This window comes from Mesoplodon mirus, assembly GCF_964341445.2.
Source record: "Mesoplodon mirus genome assembly, chromosome: 19".
Taxonomy (NCBI): Eukaryota; Metazoa; Chordata; class Mammalia; order Artiodactyla; family Ziphiidae; genus Mesoplodon; species Mesoplodon mirus.
This window is the reverse complement of record NC_138995.1, coordinates 56595750-56606285: the sequence shown is the minus strand read 5'-3', so window position 1 is coordinate 56606285 and position 10536 is coordinate 56595750.

Below are 10536 nucleotides of genomic sequence, written 5' to 3'. Positions count from 1 at the left end.
GGGGCCCGCGGCAGCTCCGAGGCTTCCCTCTCGGGGACCAACCCGCTGCTGCAGGGCCTCTGCTGGCTCCGCGCGCCGCGCTGTCCAGGCGGGAGCGTAAGACTTTGACGCGCGGAGACGGCGGGAGACGCTCCTCCCCGCGCCCCCTCGGCTGGCTCCCACCCCCGCGTAGCGTTCTAGCACCTTCCTCGCCCGGCGCATCTGGGCTCGGGTTGCCAAGTCCGCGCGGTTCACTCCGTCCGTCAGTCACTCAACAACTAGAATCTGCGCGGCCAAGTGGGCGGACACTGTGACGGCGCTGGAGACGCGGCGGGGGCCGGGGGGACCCGACGGACCTCAGAGCCGCCCTGGCCGCTGCGCGGAGCCTGAGCTGCTCTGCTGCCCTTCCCCCCTCGCAGAGGCCCCTCGGCCTCAGCCACCGTCCCGAGTCCTCTGCCAGCTGCGCCGCCGCCGCTGGCCCATGGACACTGGTGGCAGTTGGAAGCGGGAGGAGGGGGACTCAGGCTGTGGTGGCAGCAGCAGTGACGTGGGACAGGGGCTCCGGGAGCAGCGGCTGCGTGATCTTTGGGCAACCTGACCTTCCCCTTTTTGCTCTTTGCCTTCCATACCCGTGTCCCCAGTGCCCACTATTAACCCCCCAGACAAACACAGTCAGTGCACTGTTTAGAAACAAATTAGTGTGCCAAGTGGCACTCAGAGGTCTGAAATAAAGTGGGGATGTGCGGGGAGGGTTACATTTTTAACAAGGCGGTCAGGGAAGCCCTCCTAGGAATGTGACATTCGAAGAAAGACCCACACGAAGTGAAGGACAGAGCCCTGCAAATATCCTGGGGAAGGGCACTCCAGGCAGCAGGAACAGCAAGTGCAAAGGCTCTGAGGCAGGAATATGCCTGGCGTGTTCCCTGAACAGCATGGATACCTGGGTGGCTGAAGTCACGTGAGAGTGGTGGACAATGAAGCTGAGACGGGACATACGGACAGAGTGAGTAGACCAGTGCTGTCCAAGAGAACTTTCTATACTTGCCTGGTACGGTAGCCATGGCCACGTGTGTGGCTCTTGAGCACGTGTAATGTGGCTGGTATGGCTGAGGAAGTGGATGTTCGATCTTATTTAATTTTAATTACATTTAAATTGCCCCTTGTGGCCATTGGTTACACTATTGGACGGAGCAGGTCTAGACCACCATAAGGTCTGTGGCTTTGACCTTAACTGACATTGGAAGCCATTAGAGGGTTTTGGGAAGGGAGTGATTGACTGGACTGGACTTCTTAGTCAAGCCAAGTCATAAGCCCAGCCCAGATTCAAGCGGAGGGGAAACAGACTCCACCTCTTGATGGGAGAAATACCAGGCATAGACAGGGAGGGAAAGAATTGATACTGCCATTTTGGAGACAATTCTCTGCAGTGCGCCCTCTGGCGGCGGCTGGCAGAGAAGAGGCCGGAGTCTGCCCTGCTCCAGAGTGGACACGACTAACTCCACCTTCTTGACCCCAGTGTGAGCATCTGTCAGAGGCAAGTAATAAATTGTGGGAAGATGTTGGCTTGAATAAGAATCTGTAGAGAGAAGAGTTCTGACTACAGGTCACAGCCATAAGGTCATTCTTTTTTTTTTTTTTTTTTTTGCCACACTGCGCAGCCTACAGGATCTTAGTTCCCAGACCAGGGATGGAACCCGCGCTCCCTACAGTGGAAGCGCGGAGTCTTAACCACTGGACCGCCAGGGAAGTCCCTGTAAGGAAAATTTGAAACAGAATCTTCTGGGAACCATGGTCGCTTCTTCAACAACTTGTTTTTCATAGATAGCTGGTAACCAAAGGATATCATGGAGCAAACAGATGGACCGTAAAAGGTGGATTCGTTTAAAAGGAGTCCTCGGTTGATTCCCTTCACCTAGAAGTCCATGATCTGTCATTCCTGTGACACTCTCTAATCAAATTATTTCATTTGATGACTCCCAAGATATTCATTTTAAGTTTTGTGTAGAGAATATAAGAAAGTACTTGCTGTCTGAAGCCAGAGGGAAAAGACCTGAATTTTTTCAGGGTTGGCAGGCCGACGTTACGCAGTGTATTCCACAACAGAAAAATGGCAATGACTGTGGAATCGTTTGCTCCACACACACAAAGGTACTGCAAGTGCCTCTCCAGAGGGCAGCCTTTCCAGTGTTCACCAGAAGACATGCTGGAGTGTGGAAGAGGATTCACAGGTCGCTGTGTGAGTGCTGGCTCCTGGGCTGAGATTCAGCAGGGACTCTGGGAAGTTTGGCCAAGTCAGAGCAGATGATTTTGTTGCTTGAATGTCCAAACACTTGAGTTTTTACAGATATTTCAGATCAGTGATGCTGGGCCACTCTTGCTACCTCAAGTTTATCTTTTTGTCCTTATTCATTTCTCCAGTCACCATGTACTATTTTTTAATGTTCGAGTTGGTTTCAGGTTTCTTTTTGTTTTTTGGTTTCAGTTTTAATTTGATGAATTCCATGCATCCCCTCTCCCTCATATTTAATATTTATATCCAAATGCATGCATATAGACAGAGCATGCGGTGCAGAGGGTGTTTGTTTTTTTTTTCAAGTCTAAAAATGAAATAATCGGGCTTCCCTGGTGGCGCAGTAGTTGAGAGTCCGCCTGCCGATGCAGGGGACGCGGGTTCGTGCCCCAGTCTGGAAAGATCCCACATGCCGCGGAGCGGCTGGGCCCGTGAGCCATGGCCGCTGAGCCTGCGCGTCCAGAGCCTGTGCTCCGCAACGGGAGAGGCCACAACAGTGAGAGGCCCGCATACCGCAGGAAAAAAAAAAGAAATAATCTATTTAGATATATGACCCAAATAATCTATTTAGATATATGACCCAAATTCTTCAATTTAGGTTTAATCGGGGTGAGGGCTTTGTGGCAAAGTGAGGCCAGACTGTCCTGGTCCTTGTGGGCTCTGCTAGGGATTTTATCCTGGGAACACTGGGGGCTATGGAATTGCTTAGAACGGGGAAGGGCATAATCAACCCTCCATCTTGCCAAGAAACCTCGGCCAGGGTGACAGGTGCTGAGCCCCAAATGGGGCAAACGTGGGGAAGATGGGAGGGTCACTGCCTAGAGCTGTATGGGAGGGGCTGAGGGGAGGGGAGGGGCCAGGACAAGGCCAGGATCATGCCCTGGATGACAGAGAGGGCGGGGCAGCCACCCCTGAGATGGGGCAGAAGAGGAGGAGGAGGAGGCTTGGGATGAGAGGATAATGGGGTCAGTTTTAGGCACAGTGAAGGTTTACCTGTCTTCCTCAATATGGTAATAGATTTCTTGTTTTTTATTACAAAGTAATATAGGCTAATGGAAAGAATTTGGATAAATATAAGACCACACACACACACACACACACACACACACACACACACACACACACACACACACACACAATGAGCTAGGATTCTTCAACCAAAAAATAATTCCTATTGTTATTTGGTCGTATACTTATAACCTCTGTTACATAGATATAATGATATAGATATAAATGTAAATAAGGATATACATATGGATATAGATGTAGATAAGGATGCGGCTATAGATATGGATATAGATAAGGATATGGTTAGAGGTATGGATATAGACTTAGGTACAGACACAGAGAGATATATATTATAGTGAGTTGAATGGTAACCCCCCCAAAAAATATATGTCCACATCCTAACCCAAACCCTGGAATCTGCAATTGTAACTTCATTTGGAAAAAAGGTCTTTGCAAATGTAATTAAAGATCTCAAGGTGAGATCATCCTGAGATAAACAACAAGGATCTACTGTATAGCACAGGGAACTATATTCAATAACTTGTAATAACCTATAATGGAAAAGAATCTGAAAAATAATATATGTATAACTGAATCACTTTGCTGTACACATGAAACATATTGTAAATCAACTATACCTCAATAAAAAAATAAAACCATATTCCATATTAAAAAGAAAAAGATGAGGGCTTCCCTGGTGGCCCAGTGGTTGGGAGTCCGCCTGCCGATGCAGGGGACATGGGTTCGTGCCCCGGTCCGGGAAGATCCCACATGCCGCGGAGCGGCTGGGCCCGTGAGCCATGGCCGCTGAGCCTGCATGCCCGGAGCCTGTGCTCCGCAACGGGAGAGGCCACAGCGGTGAGAGGCCTACGTACCGCAAAAAAAAAAAAAAAAAAAAAAGATGAGATCACCCTGAATTATCCAAGTGGGCCCTAAATCCAATGACAAGTGTTATTATGAGAGAAAGAAGAGGAGAAGCCCATGTAAAGATGGAGGCAGAGATTGGAGCCAAGAAATGCCAGAAGAGAGAAGCTGGAAGAGGCGAGGAAGAAGTCTCCCCTAGAGCCCTGCTGACATCTTGATTTCGAACTTCCAGCCTCCAGAATTGTGAGAGAATACATTTCTGTCGTTTTAAGCCACCCAGTTTGTGGGGATTTGTTACGGCAGCCTTAGGAAACTAACACAAATCTGGACATAGATTGGATTTGGATATCATTGTAGATATACATACAGATAAGGACGCAGCTGTACATACGACTGTAGCTCTAGATAAGGATACAGCTGTCAGTGTAGATATGGATGTAGATGTACTTAGACGGAAACCTACAGACAGAGACAGAGATAACACAGATCTTGAGGAAACCCGGATACAGGAATAGAGCCAACCTGGGCTAGCCACGGGGCGCTGCCAGAGGGAGGCCACCGCAGATGTCACAGACACAGCCTCCCACAAATGCTCCACAGCCAAACTCTCAAGGTTTTCTGGAGAATCCCAAATATCTGAAATGGCTTTCTTTAATGGCCCCAGAAAGCCTGCTCTTTTCTAGTTGCTAGATAATCGTTTTGCCCCCCACCACCAAAGGGTAAAAGCAAAACTCGTCCCCAAACCATCTGAAGCCTTCTCTTCTCTTTCTCGTATAAATCCTGTTTTGCCTTTACACACTGACAGCAGTCCAAGGCCGTCTGCCTCCCCTTCCCACGCTGATAACTGTCTTCAAGTTAGACACAGGGGTTTGGAGCCCAGGAAAGAACAGGGAGCTAGGAAGGGCTGAGAGGGGGCGCTGGGCCACTAGGGAAAGTCAGGAGGGGAGTGCCCACCAAGCCGCTTGGGGATCCAGCAGCCAGGGCCTTTAAACCAACTCCACATGAGTCATGGGGCAGCTCTGGGAAAGAGGTCCCAAGAAAACTCCTTTAAACATCCCTGTCTTAGGGACAGGAAAACAGGCCCAGATAGGAGGGGACATAGAAAAGGGTAAATGCCAAATACTTTGATTCAGGCTCAGTTAAAATTGGTAGTTGAAACCAAGTGATGCAAATTAGAAATATGTCTGTCATACAAATGATTAGGGGAAAAAATGCGGAATAGAGAAAAGGTACTCCCTTTACCCCGGTACTTTACTGCCATCTGCTGGAACGGTGTTGTAATGAATATAGAACACCACGACCTTAACAGCGCCCCCTAGAGCTGTAGAACAGACAGTCACAAAAGTATCTAATGAGAAATCTTGCAAGGACAGATGGTTAACAAAAATGCTTTGAGAATTGCAAAGCTCTGAGGGATTTATGAGCCTTTATTATCCGCGGTAAGATTGCAAACCATCTGTCCTAAAAGGAGAAAAAAGAGATCACCCAGGTGGGATGAATTCTTATTTAACTTAAATCTTTATGTATTCTGTGTCTCATCATCGTGAAAATTTAGTTTGTCTGTTTTGTTTGCTGAAAGGGCTCAAAAGCTTTCCCCGAAATGTTCTGCTTTTAGCATTAGCGTCAAAGGTCTTATTATCTCCCATTCAAGAAGCTCTGCCCCTCCCTAGCTGTGTCCTCAGGTAAACTGCTGCCTGACTCTGTGCCTCAGTTTCCTCATCTGTAAAATGGCGATTCTTGTTATGAGGAGCCAATGTGTTCATGCCTGCAACACGCCTGACACAGGGAGTGCTCAATATTACTGCAGACTGGTTAAAGGCACAGACGTGAGCCCAGCTCTGTGTTCAAATGCCAGCTCTGCTGCTTGCTGGCTGTGTGATCTGGGACACATAACTTAACCTCTCTGTCCTTCAATTTGCTTATCTGTAAAATGGGCATCAAAAAGCATGTCTATTCACACAAATGAACTTATCTATGAAACAGAAACAGACTCAGACATAGAGAACAGACTTGTGGCTGCCAAGGTGGGGTGGAGGGAAGGATTTGGGGTTGGGATTAGCAGATGCAAACTAGTATATATAGGATGGATAAACAAGGTCCTTCTGCATAGCACAGGGAACTATATTCAATACCCTGCGATACTTCATAATGGAAAAGAAGATGAAAAAGAATGTATATATATAACTAAATTACTTTGCTGTACAGCAGAAATTAACACATTGTAAATCAACTATACTTCAATAAATTTTTTTAAGTGCGTCTATTCATAGTGTTGGCATAAGAATGAAACGTTCATGCATGTAAAGTACTTAGAGCTGGCCATGTAGCAATTACTTTGAGTTGCCTGAAAAGGTGTCCATTTTATAGGTGAGGAAACTGAAGCTTGCACAGATGTGTTTCCTTGAAGGTCTTCTCTCGAGACCTAACTCGATGTTGGTGGGAGAGAGCCCACAGGTCTGGGCAGATTGCTATCCTGCCCAGGGTCTCTGCGAGGCCAGTGTGGTTGGTGTCCCCCCGAACCCCTGCCTGACTTCTTTCCCCCACATTTGCATCCAGCATCCCTGTTTTTAAAGTGAATGCATTTATTTTTCATTGTGGAAAAACCACATAACATCCAATTTACCATTTAAACCATTTTAAAGTGCACAATTCAAGTGCATTTAGTACATTCACTGTGTTGTGCAACTTTCATGTCTATCTAGTTCCAAAATATTTCCACCCTTAAAAAACCCTCGTATCCGTTAAGCAGTCACTCCCCTTTCTCCCTGCCCTCCAGGCCCTGGCAACCACTAATCTTTCTGTCTCTATGGATTTGCCTCTTCTGGACATTTCAGATCAATGGAGTCATACAGTATGTGGCCTTTTGTGTCCAGCTTCTTCAGTTAGCATCATGTTTTCAAGGGTCCTGTTGTAACATGGATCAGAACTTCATTCCTTTTTAAGGCTGAGTTGATATTCCATTGTATGAATAGACCACATTTTTTAATCCATTCATCTGTTGGTGGGCATTTGGGTAATTTCTGCCTTTTGGCTACAGTGAATAATGCTGCTATGAACATTCGTGTACTAGTTTTTGTTTGAACACCTGTTTTCACTTCCTTTAGGCATATACCTAGGGGTGGAATTGCTGTGCGTCAGGACCGTACCTAGGAATGGTAATTCTGTTTAACCTCTTGAGGAACTACTCAACGGTGTGCCACAGCGGCAGTGGCAGTTTCCATTCCCACCACGAACATGGGAAGGTTGCAATGTCCCCGTGACTGCTGGTTTTTAAAGTACAGGCTGCAAAGCATGAGGCCCCCTGAGGCTGCCCCTTTAGTCACCCCAGATGGGCTCTCACCCCGGCCTTCCCGACACTCAGGTTTCAACTGCTTCTGCCCATGTTCATTCTCCAATTCCTCAAGCTGGCTCCCTCATTCTTTGGGCCTCTAGCCCTGTGGTCATATTAACTCTGGAGGTAGGCAGACCTGGGGGTCCAAATCCTGACTCCTTGCTTATTCTGTGTGCTCCGGGCAAGTGGCCTCAGTTTCCTCACCCTCTTCGTGCAAACACCAGAAGGAAACCTGAGGGAATTTCCCTGAAATCTGGGTGGAGGGAAAGGTGTTCTAACTCTGACTCACAAGCCAGAAGCAATAACAGAAAAACCAATACATTTGATTTCTTAAAAATAGGGAATTCCCTGGTGGTCCAGTGGTTAGGGCTTGTCACTTTTACTACCGGGGGGCCCGGGTTCAATCCCTGGTTGGGGAACTAAGATCCCACAAGCTGCACGGTGAAAAATAAAAAAAATAAAGAAGTAAACTTTTACATGGCAAAAACACCACAAGCAAAGCCTAAAGATAAAAGACAGGTTGGGATATAGTAAATTTTATATGATGATTTTTTTTTTTACCATAATACTAGTATTAAAAAAAAGGGGGGGGGGGAGAAAATTATTTGCAACACACATGACAAATACAGGGCCTTTTTAGTACCTCACTATTGTTCTGGCTGGAGATCCACACCAGAGTCTGATCAGGGAGAAACATCAGACCGACCCCAAATAAACACTCCTTAAACAAAGAGGATGGGGAGGATTGTCTTCTTCACAAATGTCAATATCATAAAAGATAAAGAGGCTGAGGAAATGTTTCCGATTAGAGACCAAAGAGACAGGAGAACTAAATGTAACCCAGGGCATTATTGATCGGGTCAACAGATACAACTGGAATACAGTTAGTAGGATAAATACAAATAGTACAGCCATGTTAAATTTACTAGTGGACAACTGTAGTGTGATTATGAGAAAGCATCCTTAATCTTAGGAAAAACACACTGAAGTACATAAGGATAAAGGACCATGAGGTACGCCATGCAATTTACTCTCGAATGACTCAGGAAAGAAGTGTGTGTGTGATACATACAGAGACACACACACACCAGTGCAAGCAAATGGAACAAAATGTTTTGTAATGGGTGAATCCAGGTAAACGGTACACAGGGGTGTTCTTCGGACCTTTCTTGCAACTTTTTACGTTTAAAGTTGTTTCCAAATACAAAGTTAAAAAAGAAACTGTTGGTATTTTAAGAGGACTGCCAGCAGTATGCAGTCTGGAATCGAGTCATCCTTAAAATAAAAAGCCAAACCGAACAGCTGACAAATTAAATGCTAGCTATGCGCCTCTTTCTATAGGAATAATTGCATCTCCGGGCTTAAAGTTAATTCTAAGCAACTTGGGACCAACCAATAAATTTACTTTTAATGAGAAATTTAAGTAAATTATTAAAATACTTCCTCTGAAAGTGCTGTCAACATGGGGCTTGGTGAGGCCTCGCGTGGCAGGCAGTATTCTGGGGAGGGGACTGGTACAGTGTCTCCCATCTGTTTCCCCAGACCCTTGAATCTGGGTCGGTCTAGATGACTTGGTCGACGGACACGATGTGGGGGAGGGGATGCATCGGGACTTCCAAGACCAGGTCATGAGGTCCCGCGGCTTCTGTCTGGGCATCCAGGATGCTCCCTGGTGGGCCCCGGCTGCCACGCTGTGAGAAGCCCGGGCCACAGGGAAGGCCAGTGTGGGCACTCCAGCCATGGTTCCCAGCCAGCAACCTGCCCCAGCCGCCAGGCGTGGGAGTGAGCCATCCTGGAAGTCCAGCCAGGCCAGCCCAGAGGCCACCTGACCACAAATGCCTGAGACTTCAAGTGAGAACTGCATGGCCACCCTGTCAACCCATGAAACAGAGAAAGACAGGGGTGGGGGGAGGGGTGTGTGTGTGTGTGTGTGTGTGTTTAAAGTGAGTTTTAAGGTTTGCTGTGCAGTAAAGGACTCACCTCGCCCAAAGAAAGGTCTGGCAAGGTGGGGCTCTAAGCCCTGGGAACATCCTCCCAGATAAGGGTCTTTTTTTACTCCGAGTGGCCTATATGTACCCGAGATTTATGCTGGGGACCCTGGGCCACACGGCATCAGCTAGTCTCTCTGGAGACTAAGGTCAGCCATGTAGGATGGGTGGCCAACGTGACCAAGCCCAGTAAAGACCCTGAAAACCAAGGCCCAGGTGACCTTCCCTGTGGTGTTGTCACATGGTTGCTGGGAGAAACCAGCGCCATCCGCGTGACTTCGCTGGCAGAGACAACCGGAAGCCCGCGGCTCATCTCTCCTGGGCTCCGCCCTGTGTGCCTCTTCTCTTTGCTGATTTTTTTTTTTTCCTTGCTGTGATAAACTGTAACCCTGCGTGTAACAGCTTTTCTGGGTTCTGTGAGTTCTTCTAGAGAATGACTGAACATGAGGGTGGGCCTGGGGACTCCTGAACTCCTGGGTTACCAGCAGGAGTAACCACACACCCGGATGCCGGGTGTCTCGCCTGCCGAATTCCCCCTGGAGGTCTGAAGGACTCCTCAGAGAACACTTGTTTCCCATGGGAAGTAAATGCAACTGGCACATTGGGATTCGTGCCTATTTGCCTCAGGACAGCCCAGTGCATACCCCCTGGAAGGTGGTTCATTCACATCCACTGCAATGCCGACGTGCCGTGGAGAAGACGACCTACCCGCAGGGCCTCTCTGAATGCCCCAAACAGAATTAGGACTGAGATCGCCTCATTTCTGTCCCCGGCGGAGGGGGAGGGGGGCACCTGAGGGGTCAAGGTCCTCACCGGACTCCACCCTCCATCTGCTGTCATCTGGAAAAGGTGGATCCAAAAGAGCTCAGACTTAAAAACAGACATCTCTCCAGTGGCCCAAGCCGGGGAGAGCAGCCTGAATGGGATTCAACAGTAACCTCTGATGGAGAATAAAACGGGAAGCGGTAGAAAATACCTCCAGTCTTCCACGGCGGATGGAGACGTCTGCTTCGTTGCGTGATGTAAGGACCGAGGCTGGCCTGCCCAAGAGGGCTCTGCCCTGCTGGACTGTGAAC